This window comes from Sus scrofa, chromosome 13 (assembly GCF_054392235.1).
Source record: "Sus scrofa isolate SSC_HxYL_T2T_F1_AM1 chromosome 13, Sscrofa_HxYL_maternal_Yorkshire_Landrace_v2.0, whole genome shotgun sequence".
NCBI lineage: Eukaryota > Metazoa > Chordata > Mammalia > Artiodactyla > Suidae > Sus > Sus scrofa.
The window spans coordinates 48,630,499-48,646,389 of NC_139395.1; the positions used below are offsets into that span (position 1 = coordinate 48,630,499).

The window sequence follows — 15,891 nt, forward strand, 5'->3', positions numbered from 1 at the left end:
GGATCCTTAACCCACTGAGCAAGGCCAGGGATCGAACCCGCAACCTCATGGTTCCTAGTCAGAGTCGTTAACCACTGAGCCACAACGGGAACTCCACGACTTGATTTTTTTTTTTTTTTTTGTCTTTTTGCTATTTCTTGGGCCGCTCCCACGGCACATGGAGGTTCCCAGGCTAGGGGTTGAATCGGAGCTGTAGCCACCGGCCTACGCCAGAGCCACAGCAATGCGGGATCCGAGCCGCGTCTGCAACCTACACCACAGCTCACGGCAACACCGGATCCTTAACCCACTGAGCAAGGGCAGGGACCGAACCCGCAACCTCATGGTTCCTAGTCGGATTCGTTAACCACTGCGCCATGATGGGAACTCCCTCACGACTTGATTTTTAATGTAAAAAAAATCCTACTGTTTAACGTAGGATGTTGAACATCTTTTCATGTGTTTTTTGGTCATCTGTATTTCTTCTTTGGAGAATTGTCTGTTTAGATCTTCTGCCCTTTTTTTGATGGGGTTGTTTGCTTTTTTTGGTATTGAGCTGCAGAAGTTGTTTATAAATTTTGGAGATTAATCCCTTGTCAGTTGCTTCATTTGCAAATATTTTCTCCCATTCTATGGGTTGTCTTTTTGTTTTGTTTAGGGTTTCCTTTGCTGTGCAGAAACTTTTAAGTCTCATTTTTTAATTTTTGTTTTTATTGTCATTACTCTAGGAGGTAGATCTGAGAAGATATTGCTGCTGTTTATGTCAGAGAGTATTTGGCCTATGTTTTCCTCTAAGAGTTTTATAGTATCTGGTCTTATATTTAGGTCTTTAATCCATTTTGAGTTTATTTTTATGTAAGGTGTTAGGAAGTGTTCTAATTTTGTTCTTTTACATGAAGCTGTTCGGTTTTCCCATCACCACTTGTTGAAGGGTCTGTCTTTTCTCTATTGTATATTCTTGCCTCCTTTGTCGTAGATTAGTTGACTGTAGGTGCGTGGGTTTAGTTCTGGGCTTTCTATCCTGTTCCACTGATCCATGTTTCCCTCTTTGTGTCAGTACCATATGGTTTTGATGACTGTAGCTTTGTAGTATAGTCTGAAGCCAGGGAACCTGATTCCTCCAGCTCTGTTTTTCTTTCTTTGGATGGCTCTGGCTATTCTGGGTCTTTTGTGCTTCCAAACAAACTTTAAGATAGTTTGTTCTAGTTCTGTGAAAAATGTCCTTGGTAATTTGATAGGGATTGCATTGAATTCGTATATTGCCTTGGGTAGTATAGTCATTTTGATAATATTGATTCTTATAATCCAGGAGCAGGGTATGTCCTTCTATCTGTTTGTGTCATCTTTGATTTCTTTCATCAGTGTCTTATAGTTTTCAGAGTACAGGTCTTTTGTCTGTTTAGGTAGGTTTATTCCTAAGTATTTATTCTTTTTAATTTGATGGTAAATGGGATTGTTTCCCTAATTTCTCTTTCTGAGCTTTCATTGTTAGTATATAGAAATGCAGTTGATGTCTGTGTATTAATTTTGTATCCTGTGACTTTGCCAGATTCATTGACGAGCTCTTACAGTTCTCTGGTAGTGTCTTTAGGATTTTCTAGATATAGTATCATGTCATCTGCAAATAATGATAGTTTTACTTCTTCCTTTCCAATTTGGATTCCTTTTATTTCTTTTTTTTTCCCTCTGATTGCTGTGGCTAGGACTTCCAAAACTATGTTGAGTAGTAGTGGCGAGAGGGGACATCCTTGTCTTGTTCCTGATCTCAGCAGGAATACCTTCAGCTTTTCACCATTGAGAATGATATTAGTGTATATACACAATGGAATTCTACTCAGCCATAAAAAAGAACAAAATAATGCCTTTTGCAGCAACATGGATGGAACTAGAGGCTCTCATACTGAGTGAAGTAAGTCAGCAAGAGAAAGACAGATACCACATGATATCACTTATATCTGAAATCTAATGTATGGCACAAATGAATGTTTCCACAGAAAAGAAAGTCATGGACTTGGAGAATAGACTTGTGGTTGCCAAGAGGTGGGGAGGGACTGGGATGGATTGGGAGCTTGAGGTTAATGGATGCAGACTATTTCCTTTGGAATAGATTAGCAATGAGATCCTGCTGTGTAGCACTGGGAACTATGTCTGGTCACTTATGATGGAGCATGATAATGTGAGAAAAAAGAATGTATACATGCCTGTGTAACTGGGTCACCATGCTGTAAGTAGAAAAAAAAAATAATGTATTAGGGAAATTAAAAAAAAAAAAAAAGAATGATGTTAGCTGTAGGTCTGTCGTATCTGTACTTTATTATGTTGAGGTAGGTTCCCTCTATGTCCACTTTCTTTCTTTGAGGGTTTTTATTAGAAATGGGAGTTCGATTTTGTCAAAAGTTTTTTCTGCATCTGTTGAGAGGATCGCATGGTTTTTATTCTTCAGTTTGTTAATGTAGTGTATCATACTGATTGATTTGTGGATATTGAAGAATCCTTGCATCCCTGGGATAAATCCCACTTGACCATGATGTGCAATCCTTTTAATGTATTGTTGGATTAGGTTTGCTAGTATTTTGTTGAAGTTTGTTTGTTTGTTTTTGGCCTTGGCTATTTTATTGACCTCAGAGCACCCTTTGGATGCAGTTAAAAACAACAAACATATACAACAAGAACCAGAACTATAGGCGGACTGGTGCCACCTGACTCCAGGAGAATATCCCCAAAGTGGATTTTTACAAAATGCCAGAGGAAGAAATGAGGCAATCTGGTGCTGAGTCCAGGAGTAGCCAGTTGGCAGGAGCAGCTGAAGAAGGGATGGGCAGGTCATGCTCCTTTCTCGTAAGTGCGAGTGCAAACTGCACTGCTTTGGGTGAATGTCAGGATGAGTTTCCCATCAGCTAGTTCCCAAACAAGTGTTGTCTTTTACCCATTCCACTTCTGCACATGGACATGTTTGCCTCCATCCATTGTCACAATAGACTTGACCTTCCTGTCATCTGCTGTTGTCTCATCAAACTCCACTCCATGCTTGAGCTGATCTCTGTGCTCTTGAAGGTGCTTTGTGTTTTTATGGTAATTGTGTCCCCATTCACTTTGATAATTGTGGTAGGCTTGGTCATGTTGGTCACCTGCCTGGTGGCAAAACCCACAACAATTGACTTCATGTAGTCATGGAAATTCTTGCTGTCTAGTAGCTTCCAGGTGCCCATGAAGGCGTCTGCCATGGTGGGGCTGGGCTATGCTGAGAAAGAGATGATAGAACAGGCATGCAAAAATTCCGGGACCCTGTTGAGGACTTTTGCATCTATGTTCATCAGTGATATTGGCCTGTAATTTTCTTTTTTTGTAGTATCTTTGTCTGGTTTTGGTATCAGGGTGAAGGTAGCCTCATAGAATGAGTTTGGGAGTGTTCCTTCCTCTGCAATTTTTTGAAAGAGTTTCAGAAGGATGGGTGTTAACTCTTCTTTAAATGTTTGATAGAATTCGCCTGTAAAGCCATCTGCTTCTGGACTTTTGTTTGTTGGAAGTTTTTTTTTTTTTTTCCAATGAATTTTATTACATTTGTAGTTGTACAGTGATCATCACAACCAAATTTTATAGCATTTCCATTCCCAACCCCCTGTGCATCCCCCCCACCCTCCAACCTGTCTCATTTGGAAAACGTAAGTTTTTCAAAGTCTGTGAGTCAGTATCTGTTCTACAAAGAAGTTCATTGTGTCCTTTTTTTAGATCCCACATGCAAATGATAGCATATGATGTTGGTGTCTCATTGTCTGACTGACTTCATTTAGCATGATAATTTCTAGGTGTTGGAAGTTTTTTAATCACAGTTTCAATTTCAGTGCTTATAATTGGGCCATTCATCTTTTCTATTTCATCTTGGTTTAGTCTTGGAAGATTGTACTTTTCTAAGAATTTGTCCATTTCTTCTAGGTTTTCCGTTTTATTGACATATAGTTGCAGGTAGTAGTCTCTTGTGATCTTTGGTATTTCTGTGATGTCCATTGTAACTTCTCCTTTTTCATTTCTAATTTTATTAATTTGAGTCCTCTTTTTTTTCTTGTTAATTCTGGCTAAGGGTTTATCAATTTTGTTGATCTTTTCAAAGAACCAGCTTTTCATTTCATTGATCTTTCTATGGTTTTCTTTGTTACTATTTCATTGTTTTTTTTTTTTTTTTTTTTGTCTTTTTGCCTTTTCTTGAGCTGCTCCTGTGGCATATGGAGGTTCCCAGGCTAGGGGTCTAATCAGAGCTATTGCTGCCGGCCTACACCAGAGCTACAGCAACGCAGGATCCGAGCCGCATCTGCACCCTATACCACAGCTCATGGCAATGCCAGATCCTTAACCCACTGAGCAAGGCCAGGGATCGAACCTGCAACCTCATGGTTCCTAGTTGGATTTGCTAACCGCTGAGCCATGACAGGAACTCCTATTTCATTGATCTTTTCTATGGTTTTCTTCATTTCTATTTCATTGGTTTCTGCTCTGATCTTTATGATTTCTTTCCTTCTGCTAACTTTAGGTCTTGTCTGTTCTCTCTCTAGCTGCTTTAGATGTAAAGTTAGGTTGTTTATTCGAGCTTTTTCTTGTTTCCCGAGGTGGGCTTGTATTGCTATAAATTTTCCTCTTAGAACTGCTTTTGCTGCATCGTGTAGGTTTTGGAGTGCCGTATCTTTGTTGTCATTTGCTTTTAGGTATTTTTAAAAGTGTTCTCTTTGATTTCTTCAGTGATCCATTTGTTGTTTAGTAGCTTGTTGTTTAGTCTCCATGTGTTTTTATTTATTGCAGGGTTTTTTTTTTGTCTTTTGTCTTTTTAGGGCTGTACCTGCAGCATATGGAGGTTCCCAGGCTAGGGGTTGAATCAGAGCTGTAGATGCTGGCCTACACCACAGCCACAGCAATGTGGGATCCGAGTCATGACTGCGACCTACACTATAGCTCACATCAATGATGGATCCCTAACCCACTGAGGGAGGCCAGGGATTGAACCCAAGTCCTCATGGTTGCTAGTTGGGTTCATTAACTACTGAGCCACTATGGGAACTCCTGAATTTTTTTCTTGTTGTTGATTTCCAGTCATATAGCCTTGTGGTTAGACAAGATGCTTGATATGATTTCAGTTTTCTTAAAGTGACCAAGGCTTGATTTGTGGCCCAGAATGTGATCAATCCTAGAGAATGTTCCATGTGCACTTGAGTAGAATGTGTATTCTGCTGCTTTTGAATGGAATGTCCTATAAGTATGTATTAGGTCCATCTTCATTTAGGTCTAATGCTTCATTTAGGGCCTGTGTTTCCTTATTGATTTTCTGCCTGGATGATCTGTCCCTTGTTGTAAGTGAGGTATTAAAGTCCCCCACTGTTAATTGTGTTATTGTCAATGTCTCCTTTTAAGGTTGTTAATTGCCTTATATATTGAGGTCATCCTATGTTGGGTTCATATATATTTACAATTGCTCTGTCGTCTTCGTGAATTGATCCTTTGGTCATTATGTAATGTCCTTCTTTGTCTCTTATAATGTCCTTTATTTTAAGATCTATTTTGTCTGATATGAGTATTGCTACCTCAGCTTTCTTTTGATTCCGTCTCCTGCTGGTCTCTCCCAGGAATCCAGGCTTCATCCTCCGGCTCTTCCCTCTCATTTGTCCTCAACATAGGGCCAGTTATCTCGTGGCTAGTTCTTCAGTTAATCCTGACTCCTGGCTATTACTGGAACATACCTTTAGCTCTTTTCAGCTTTGTATATGTATTCACATTGTTTCCCCTGAATGTGTGTTCTGGCCAATTGAAATTCTGACCATCTGACTAGACTAAGTTCAGGTGACAGCATTATCCGCATTGGAAGTGAGTCCTCTCTTTTCTGACTCTCATGACTGGCAGTGCATCAGTGACATTTCACAGTATGCCTGGTACTTCAGCTATTTGCACATGTAAGTTTTTCTTACCTTCTAGAGTAATCTCCTTGAGTGTAGGTACCACATTTACACTGTGTGTAATTTTGCATTGTACAGTGTTTAACAGAATTCTTTGTAATAATAGTTTTGCAATAAATATCAATTGAATGAGTGTCTGAGCTAAGGTAGACTTTGCTTCACGAACACTCAAGGGGGAGTTCCCATCGTGGCTCAGTGGTTAACGAATCCGACTAGGAACGATGAGGTTTCGGGTTTGATCCCTGGCCTTGCTCAGTGGGTTAAGGATTCGGCATTGCCGTGAGCTGTGGTGTAGGTTGCAGACGTGGCTCAGATCCCATGTTGCTGTGGCTCTGGTGTAGGCTGGTGGCTACAGCTCCGATTAGACCTCAGGAACGTCCATATGCCACAAAAGTGGCCCTAGAAATGACAAAAAGACAAAAAAAAAAAAAAAAAAGAACACTCAGGTGTTCTAAGGATATGATAACATAGTCAAGAATGAAGAAGGCCTAGCTTGTGAAATGGTACTAAATCAGGTACTAATTCCTTGATCTCAAAATTCAAAGAATCCTTTGCTTTCTTGTCCTGTCTCAGAGTTGGGAAGATACAGTAATACATTTTTTTTTCCCAAAGTGTAACTGGTTATACTACGTATTGCTATCATGGGGTTGATGATCATAAAGATGAATGCCAACATTAACTGAAAGCTAACTTACAGTGTTCTTGTCATGGATCAGTGGTTAATGAGCCTGACTAGTATCCATGAGGAAGCAGGTTTGATCCCTGGCCGTTCTCGGTGGGTTGAGGATCTGGCATTGCTGTGGGCTATGGTGAAGGTTGCAGACATGGCTTGGATCCCAAGTTGCTGTGGCTGTGGTGTAGGCTGGCAGCTATAGCTCCAATTCGACCCCTAGCCTGGGAACCTCCATATGCTTCAGGGGAGGCCCTCAAAAGACAAAAAAAAAAAAAAAAAAAAAAAAAAAGCTAACATCATGTACTGGGCAATGGGATAATTATTTAGTTTATTTTTTCACTTAATTAAAAATAATATTATATGAGATATGTACTGTTGTTCTTCTCATTTTAGATGTGAAGACATCTAGATTTAGATGTAACTTTTTTAGTATCCCTTAGATAAAAAGTGGCAATGCTGGGGCTCTGATCCAGGCCATCTCATCCCAGAGCCTGTATTCTTAACTTGTATGCTGCTTTCGTGTTTAAAATATGTTTACTGCCAGTTGCCTCTTTTATGTTTATTTTCTAGCATTTATTAAATATCTTGCATGGAGTTTTTTTCATTTCTCCCCACAAACCAGCTATCCCTCAATTGTTCTTTCTGATATTGGTGAAGGGTATGCCATAGTTTTTCCAGTCACCCAGACTTCAATCCTCAGAGTCATATATAATTTTTCCCTTTCTTTCCTGTGACTTTTCCTTGGTGATACCTTACCCCTGTTCCATTCTTTCTGGTTTCTTTCCTCTTAACCCAGTCCCTCTGGTCTAGTCTTGGATTGTGACAGGTGATTTTCCTTCCTTCATTTTCTCATTTTTGCAGTCCTTCTGAAAGGGTTGCCTTTTACTCTAGTTAAAAATCTTTCTGTTGTTCCTGATGCTGGGGTTCCTAAAAGCCAGTTTTCAAATAGTGTCATAATAAACTGGGGCTTCTTTTCAAGTATATAAAGTCCTCACAACAATATTAGGAAGTCGATGCTATTGTTGCCATTTTAGAGATGAGAAAACAGACACTCAAAGAGACCGAGTCACTTGCGCAAGATCACTACTATTGGTGGCCTTTTTTTTTTTTTTTTTTTTTTTTTTTTTTCTGTTACTTTTTAGGGTCTCACCTGTGGCATATGGAAGTTCCAGGCTAGGGGTCGAATCAAAGCTACAGCCACTGGCCTGCACCACAGCCGCAGCAACATGGGAGCCAAGCCTTGTCTGTGACTTACACCACAGCTTATGGCAATGCTGGATCCTTAACCCATGAGCAAGGCCAGGGATCAAACCTGCATCTTCATAGATCCTAGTCAGGTTTGTTAACTGCTGAGACACAAAGGGAACTCCTTGGCCTATGCATTTTTAACAAGCCTCCCGATTCTGTTGCCCTGATAGATTTAGAAAACACTAGGCAACCTTCAACCTCTTAGAATCCCTCCCCTAAATACTGTCTTTATCTGTGATCTTGCCTCCATCTAGTGGATCTGACATTTCTGTAGCATTTGAATCCCAATCATTTCCTCCTTGCTGATGTCTTTCCACATAACAAACATACTCTCTAGCTCACTGTGCAGACTCCTTTTCTCCATTCCCTCATGTTTTGACCCCTTCCCCTACTACGTACACTCCTTCAGTATCTTCCATGTTTAAGGCTTCAGCTGTCTGAATGTGGCAAGAATATCCAAATCTGTTTATCTGACCCCAATCCATTTTCTAGCTGTTTCTGGCATTTCACCATTAACATTATTACCTGCTCCATTGTTCAAGCTGGAAACCTGGGCTATGGATAAGAGCTTGGAGTTCGGAGTTAGAAGTCTAGGTTGGAATTGAATTCTACCACTCTCTAGCTGGGTATATTTCGGGCAGGTCATTTAACCTCTCTAAACCTTAGATTCCTTGTTTGTGAAATGGGGACAACATTACTTTCTTCATGGTATTATTGTGAAGATTCAATAAGAGAATATAGAAAAAACAATAATTTGATTACTATCTATGGAGCCGTTCCTGTGTACCAAGTACTGTGATGGTGCTGGGAGGTAGTTGTGAGTAAGGCTGCCCTCATGGGGCTCTGGCTGGCTACTGAAGTTTTATTGTTTTGCCTCCTTAGTCTCTCTTTCTCCCTCTTTTTTTCTTTTTTGGCTATCCCATGACATACAGAGTTCCCAGGCCAGGGATCAGATCCAGAGATCCAAGCCATACTTGCAATCTATGCCAAAACTGTAGCAACATCAGATCCTTAACTCATTGTGCCTGGCCAGGAATCGAACCTGTCTCCCAATGCTCTAGAGACACTGCCCATCCTGTTGCTCCAACAGTGGGAACTCCTTTTTTTCTTTTTTTAATTTTATGGCTGCATCCACTGCATATGGAAGTTCCTGGGCCAGGGATTGAATCTGAGCTTCAGCCATGACTTCCATCGCAACGGCAGCAACACTGGATCCTTAAAGGTGTTCCACTGTGACACTGCATTTCTGCAGTGACCCGAGCCACTGCAATTGGATTCTTAACCCACTATGCCATAGTAGGAACCTTCTTCCTTTTTTCCACTTCTTTTAAAAAAATTATAGTTGATTTACAATGTTGTGCCAATTTCTGCAGTACAGCAAAGGGACTCACTTATATGTATATATACATTCCCTTTCTTATATTCCATCATTCTCTATGACAAAAGACAGGATATAGTTCCCTGTGCTATACAGTAGCACCTCATTGCTTACCCATTTAATAGTTCGAATTTACTAACTCCAAACTCCCAGTCCATCCCACTCCCCCCCCCACTTTGCCCTTGGCAACCATAAGCTTGTCCTCTATGTCTGTGAATCTGTTTCTGTTTTGTAGATAGGTTCATTTGTGTCATATTTTAGATTCCACATGTAAGTGATATCATATGGTTTTTGTCTTTCTCTTTCTGACTTAACTCAGTATGAGAATCTCTAGTTGCATACATGTTGCTGCAAATGGCATTTTTGTTCTTTTTTGTGGCTGAGTAGTATTCCATTGTATATATGTACCACACCTTCCTAATCCATACATCTGTTGATGGCCATTTAGGTTGTTTCCATGTCTTGGCTTTTGTGAATAGTGCTACAGTGAACATATGGGTACATGTATCTTTTTGTTTTGTATTTTGTCCAGGTAGATGCCCAGGAGTGGGATTGCTGGATCATGTGGTAGTTTTGTCTTTTTTTTTTTTTCTCTTTTTGCCATTTCTTGGGCCACTCCCACGGCATATGGAGGTTCGCAGGCTAGGGTTCTAATCAGAGCTGTAGCCACTGGCCTGTGCCAGAGCCACAGCAACTCGGGGATCCGAGCCGCGTCTGCAACCTACACCACAGCTCACGGCAATGCTGGATCCCTAACCCACTGAGCAAGACCAGGGATTGAACCCGCAACTCATCGTTCCTAGTCAGATTCGTTAACCACTGAGCCACGACGGGAACTCCCATATGGTAGTTTTATATTCATTTTTCTGAGGAACCTCCATACTGTTTTCCATGGTGGCTGTACCAATTTACATTCCTAACAGTGTAGGATGGTTCCCTTTTTTCCATAACCTCTCCAGCATTTGTTATTTGTAGACTTATTAATGATAGCCATCCTGACTGGTGTGAAGTTGTTCCTCATTGTAGTTTTGATTTGCAGTTCTCTAATAATTAGTGATGTTGAATATTTTTTCATGTGCTTGCTGGCCATCTATATGTCTTCTTTGGAGAAATATCTAGGTCTTCTGCTCATTTTTTGATTGGGTTGTTTGTTCATTTGTTTGTTGAGTTGTATGGGTTATTTGTATATTATGGAGATTAAGCTCTTATTGGTTGCATCGTTTGCAATTATTTTCTCCCATTCTGTAGGTTGTCTTTTTTTTTTTAATTTTTTATGGTTTCCTTTGCTGTGCAAAAGCTTATGTTTCTTTAGATCCCATTTGTTTAATTTTGTTTTTATTTCTATTTCCTTCAGAGACTGAGCTAAGAAAACATCTGATGGTTTATTTCAGAAAATGTTTTGTACTATGTTCTCTTCTAGCAATTTTATGGTGTCATATCTTGTGTTTAAGTTTTTAGGCAATTTAGGGAGTTCCCATTGTGGGCCAGAGGAAACAAATCTGACTAGTATACATGAGGATGCAGGTTCGATCCCTGGCCTCACTCAGTGGGTCAGGGATCTGGCTTTGCCATGAGCTGTGGTGTAGGATGTAGACTTGGCCTGGATCCTTCACTGCTGTGGCGTAGGCCATCAGCTGTAGCTCTGATTTGACCCCTAGCCTGGGAACTTGTATATGCCACAGGTGTGGCCCTAAAAAGCAAAAAAAAAAAAGTCTTTAAGCCATTTTAGAGTTTATTTTTGTGTATGGTGTGAGGGTGTGTTCTAGTTTCATTAATTTACGTGCAGCTGTCCAGTTTTCCCAGCACCACTTGCTGAAGAGACTCTTTTCCTTATTTTATATGCTTACCTCCTTTGTCAAAAATCAATTGACTGTAGGTGTCTGGGTTTATTTCTGGGCACTCTATTCTGTTCCATTGGTCTGTATGTCTGTTTTTGTACCAGTACCACACTGTCTTAATTACTGTAGCTTTGTAATATTGTCTGAAGTGTGGGAGAGTTATACCTCCTGCTTTGATTATTTCCCCCCCACTGGATTGCTTTGGCAATTCTAGGTCTTTTATGATTCCATATAAATTTTTGGATTATTTGTTCTAATTCTATGAAAAATGTCATGGATAATTTGATAGGGATTGCATAAAATCTGTAGATTGCTTTGGGTAGTATGGCCATTTTAACAATATTAATTCTTCAAATCCAGGAGCATGGGGTATCTTTCCATTTCTTGAATCCTCTTTAGTTTCTTTAAGTTTTATAGTTCTCAGTGTGTAAGTCTTTCACCTCCTTGGTTAGGTTTATTCCTAAGTATTTAATTTTTTAGTGTGCAATTTTAAAAGACATTTTAAAAATATTTCTTTTCTAATATTTCATTGTTAGTGTACAGAAAGGCAATCAATTTCTGAATATTAATCTTGTATCCTACTTTGCTAAATTGGGAACTCCTTTTTTACCGTTTCTTTTTACCTCCTTAGTCTCTAATGTTTCCTTTTTTATCCTTTCTCAGTGCCACTACCATAGTTCAGGGTCTCCTCATCTTTTGTTGAAACTGTTAAAAAAGCTTCCTACCTAATCTCCTTGCTTCCACAGAGCTATGGAGTGTTCTTTTAAAATTGGGAATTCAGGAAGTTTCTTTATAGCACAGTGGATTAAGGATCTGGCTTTGCTGCAGCAATGTGGCACAGTTTTGCTCCCTAGCCTGGGAATTTCCTCATGCTGCAGGTGGAGCCAGAAAAAAAAAACAAAAATTTGAGGAATTCAGATGATGCCACTTCCCTGCCTGAAATCCTTTAGTGGCTACCACTGAGGCAAATGGACTCTGGGGAGGATTGCATGGAGTTAGATACTGAGTCCACTTCTGAGCTCAGTAGTGAAGGGGTCAATGGCATAATAGTTGTGTCCGCCAGAGGTGCAGACACGAAAGTGGTACCAAGTGCCACATATTTGCCAATCCTTGTGTAGGACAAAGGGAGACACCTTAGCAAGTTCCTCAGGACCCTGCTGTATCAAGATCTGGCCTGTCTACTTCTCACCTCTTGCAATCTCCACATTTACTCTCCCCAAAGTCTAATCCTTTGGAACTGTACTTCTGTATATGCCATTCCCTCTCCCTGAATGACTTCATCTGTCTCTTCTTAAGGAAAGCTTTGTTTGTCTTTTGACATTCAGATCTGTTGCCTCCTCTGGAAAGCCTTCACAAGCCTTCCTAGGCAAATTTATTTTCTTCTCTGTCCTCTAGATCCTTTGCTGTCTGTCTTTCTTTCAAAATATAATTCACATACTATAAATTTTCACCATTTTTAAGTGTTCTATTCAGTGCTTTTTAGTATATTCACAAGATTATGCAACCATCACCACTGTATAATTCCAAAACATTTTTTTTCTTTCTTTTTTTATTTTTCTTTTTACATCTGACCTGCAGCATATGGAAATTCCCACCCTAGGGGTCGAATTGGAGCTGCAGCTGCTGGCCTACACCACAGCCACAGCAATGCAGGATCCAAGCTGAGTCTGTGAGCTACATACACCACAGCTCATGGCAACTCAGATCCTTAACCCACTGAGAGAGGCAACCTCAGATCCTAACCCCCATCCTCATGGACACTTTGTTGGATTCTTAACCTGCTAAACCACCACAGGAAATCCCATGTTTTTTTAATACAAAAAAAAAAAAAAACAACTTGTTCTCATTAAACAGTTACTCCCCATTCTCTCTTTCTCCGACTTCCTACTAATCTGCTTTCTATTTCTATGGATTTGCCTGTTCTGGGCATTTCAGATAAATGGAATCAAACAATATGTGGCCTTCTGTGACTGGCTGTTGCACTTAGCATGTTTTCAAGGTTTACTCATGTTGTAGCATGTGTCAGTATTTTATTCCCTTTTATTGTTGGATAACATTTGGATATGCTGCATTTTGTTTATCAAGTCATCAGTTGATAAAAGAAGACCTTTAGTCATAAATTGCACTTATCAAGTTGCTCAAGGTATATATGTTTACATATCTGTGTCATTTGACTGATTGATTCCTAGAGGGCTCCAATCATTACTCTGTGACCAGGGTTCCCTCATCTGTGTATCTTCAGTATCTACCAGTACTTGTCAATAGTAGATGCTTAATCAGTATTTTTTTTAATGGTGATTTTTATTTTTTCCACTATAGCTGGCTTACAGTATTCTGTCAGTTTTCTACTGTACAGCAAGGTGACCCAGTTACACATACATGTATACATTCTTTTTTCCCCACGTTATCATGCTCCATCATAAGTGACCAGATATAGTTCCCAGTGCTATACAGCTGGATCTCATTGCTTATCCACTCCAAAGTTAATCAGTATTTATTGGTGAATCATTTTACGTCCCTTTCCAGAAAACCTGATACTTTCTGCCTTTTCAGTGTTCCTCAGATCCAAGCCATGATTACTGTGTGGAATGTCTTCTCCTTGCCTCCTCACTTGTCTAATTAATTCTGCCTTGCTTCAGGGATTGTCTAAAGGTCTGTCTCCTCCAGGAAGCCTTCCAATAGAATATAATCCTCAGACTCTATTGCTTTTTTCTTTGAACTCCAGTGTATTTGGGGGGTCTATCATTCATTTGGCATTTAATAAATGTAGTCTTACCTGTGTCCTTAACTAGATTGGTAACTAAGCCCAACAACACATAGGATTCCCTTTTTGTACTCCCAGTACAAAGGTGCTCTAATTATGTAATGGGATTATATCAAACATATTACCTTGCTTAAATTCAGTCAAACATTTTGCAAAAGTAAGAAAAAGACAGAAATAATTATTTAAATAGTGAAGTAATTTTTACTTCACCATTTTACTCATCGAGTGAATACCCAGTCATTGGGTGCAGTCAGTGTTGATGTGGTTAATATGATTGACAAAACCAATACATTTAAAGAATTCTTGACCATTGGCAGAAGAGAGATTGTTTGGGTGGTGTGGCAATGAGTTGTTAAGTATTCACCTGGGGACAGGGAAAGGGTGGTGGGGGCCAAAATTTGAGGGCCAGTGAGGAATTGCTGGACTGATCCAAGCAGAAAGACACATGAGGGGTTTAATTTCTTTCTTCTGTCTTTTTTTGTCTTTTTAGGGCCACACCCGCAACATATGGAGGTTCCCAGGCTAGGGGTCGAATCAGAGCTACAGCCACAGTCCTGCATCACAGCCATATCACTGCTGGATCTGAGCCATGTCTGCTACCTATACCATAGCTCATAGTAACACCGGACCCTTAACCCACTGAGTGAGGTCAGGGATCGAACTGGTGTACACCACACCTACAGCAACTTGGGATCCGAGCCATGTCTTCGACCTACACCACAGCTCATGGCAATGCCGGATCCTTAACCTACTGGGTGAGACCAAGGATCGAACCAGCGTTCTCATGGATGCTAGTCAGGTTCATTAACCGCTGAGCCACAACGGAAACTCTGAGGGGTTTAATTTCTGAGAACTATACCGTTTTGGAATTTTTGTTGTGTATATCTATAGGAATACATGCATAAAATGATGCTGTACTTATGGATAATTGAAAACAAGGGTGACTTTGATTGTGGATGGTCTTTTTTCATATGCCGCATTTGGCCCTCATGTGAGCCCTGGCTAAGATGGGGTCCTTTTTTTTTTTTTTTTTTTTTTTGCTTTTTATGGCAGCACCCGTGGCATATGGAGGTTCCCAGGCGGCTAGGGGTCGAATCAGAGCTACAGCCACAGTCCTGCATCACAGCTACATCAATGCTGGATCTGAGCCATGTCTGCGACCTACACCACAACTCATGGTAACACCAGATCCTTAACCCACCGAGAGAGGCCAGGGATCGAAACCGAAACCTCATGGTTCCTAGTCAGATTTGTTTCTGCTGTATCATGATGGGAACTTCTAAAATAGGGTCCTTGTAGTAGATACGCAGAGAACTTTTGTTGGCAGTATGAGAGTTTGCCCTGCTGTTGTCTGGTTGTGGCTACAGATGGCGTAGTCATAGCCTGAAAAGTATGATGCTGCTAATAGGGGATGAGGCTAAACAGGATTTATTCACTGATGGTTTGACTCTAGAGAGAGAATATGTATATAAAATACTGATTTTACAATTATAAAGTTAAATCTATTTATTAAAACAAAAGAATAAAGAAGAAAATACCTTTTTTTTTTTTTTTTGTCTTTTTGCCTTTTCTAGGGCCGCTCCCTCGGCATGTAAGGTTCCCAGGCTAGGAGTCTAATCGGAGCTGTAGCCACTGGCCTATACCAGAGCCACAGCAACGTGGGATCCCAGCTGCGTCTGCAACCTACACCACAGCTCACGGCAATGCCAGATCCTTAACCCACTGAACAAGGCCAGGGATCGAACCCGCAACCTCATGGTTCCTAGTCGGATTCGTTAACCCCTGCGCCACGATGGAAACTCCGGAATCTTGAATCTTAACGTGAATAGAGCATTTAGTGTGTAATGCTTACATAAGTTTTATCTCTGGTATAACGGAGAATATCTTTGTCCTAGATGCTTTGCATTAGTAACTTTGGTGTCTTACATTTGGTAACTTTTGCCTCACCTGACTGCCTCAGATCTTACTGATAAATTCTAGAGCCTTCCTTCCTTTCTTTACTATGGGTTGGCCTTTTAGAGTTATTTTGACACTGTGACATGGAGTGGATACTGTTTTATCCACTCATAGTTTGT

General features: G+C 40.3%; 1 protein-coding gene and 1 pseudogene across 6 annotated transcripts in view; one reads left to right on the forward strand and one right to left on the reverse strand.

The window, feature by feature from the left end:
- Positions 1 to 15,891, forward strand: part of RAD54L2 (RAD54 like 2) — a 118,789-nt gene that overhangs the window by 11,873 nt on the left and 91,025 nt on the right. The gene's annotated exons all lie outside the window — the stretch shown is intronic.
- On the reverse strand, positions 2,794 to 3,203 carry LOC100519736 (fatty acid-binding protein, heart pseudogene; annotated as a pseudogene).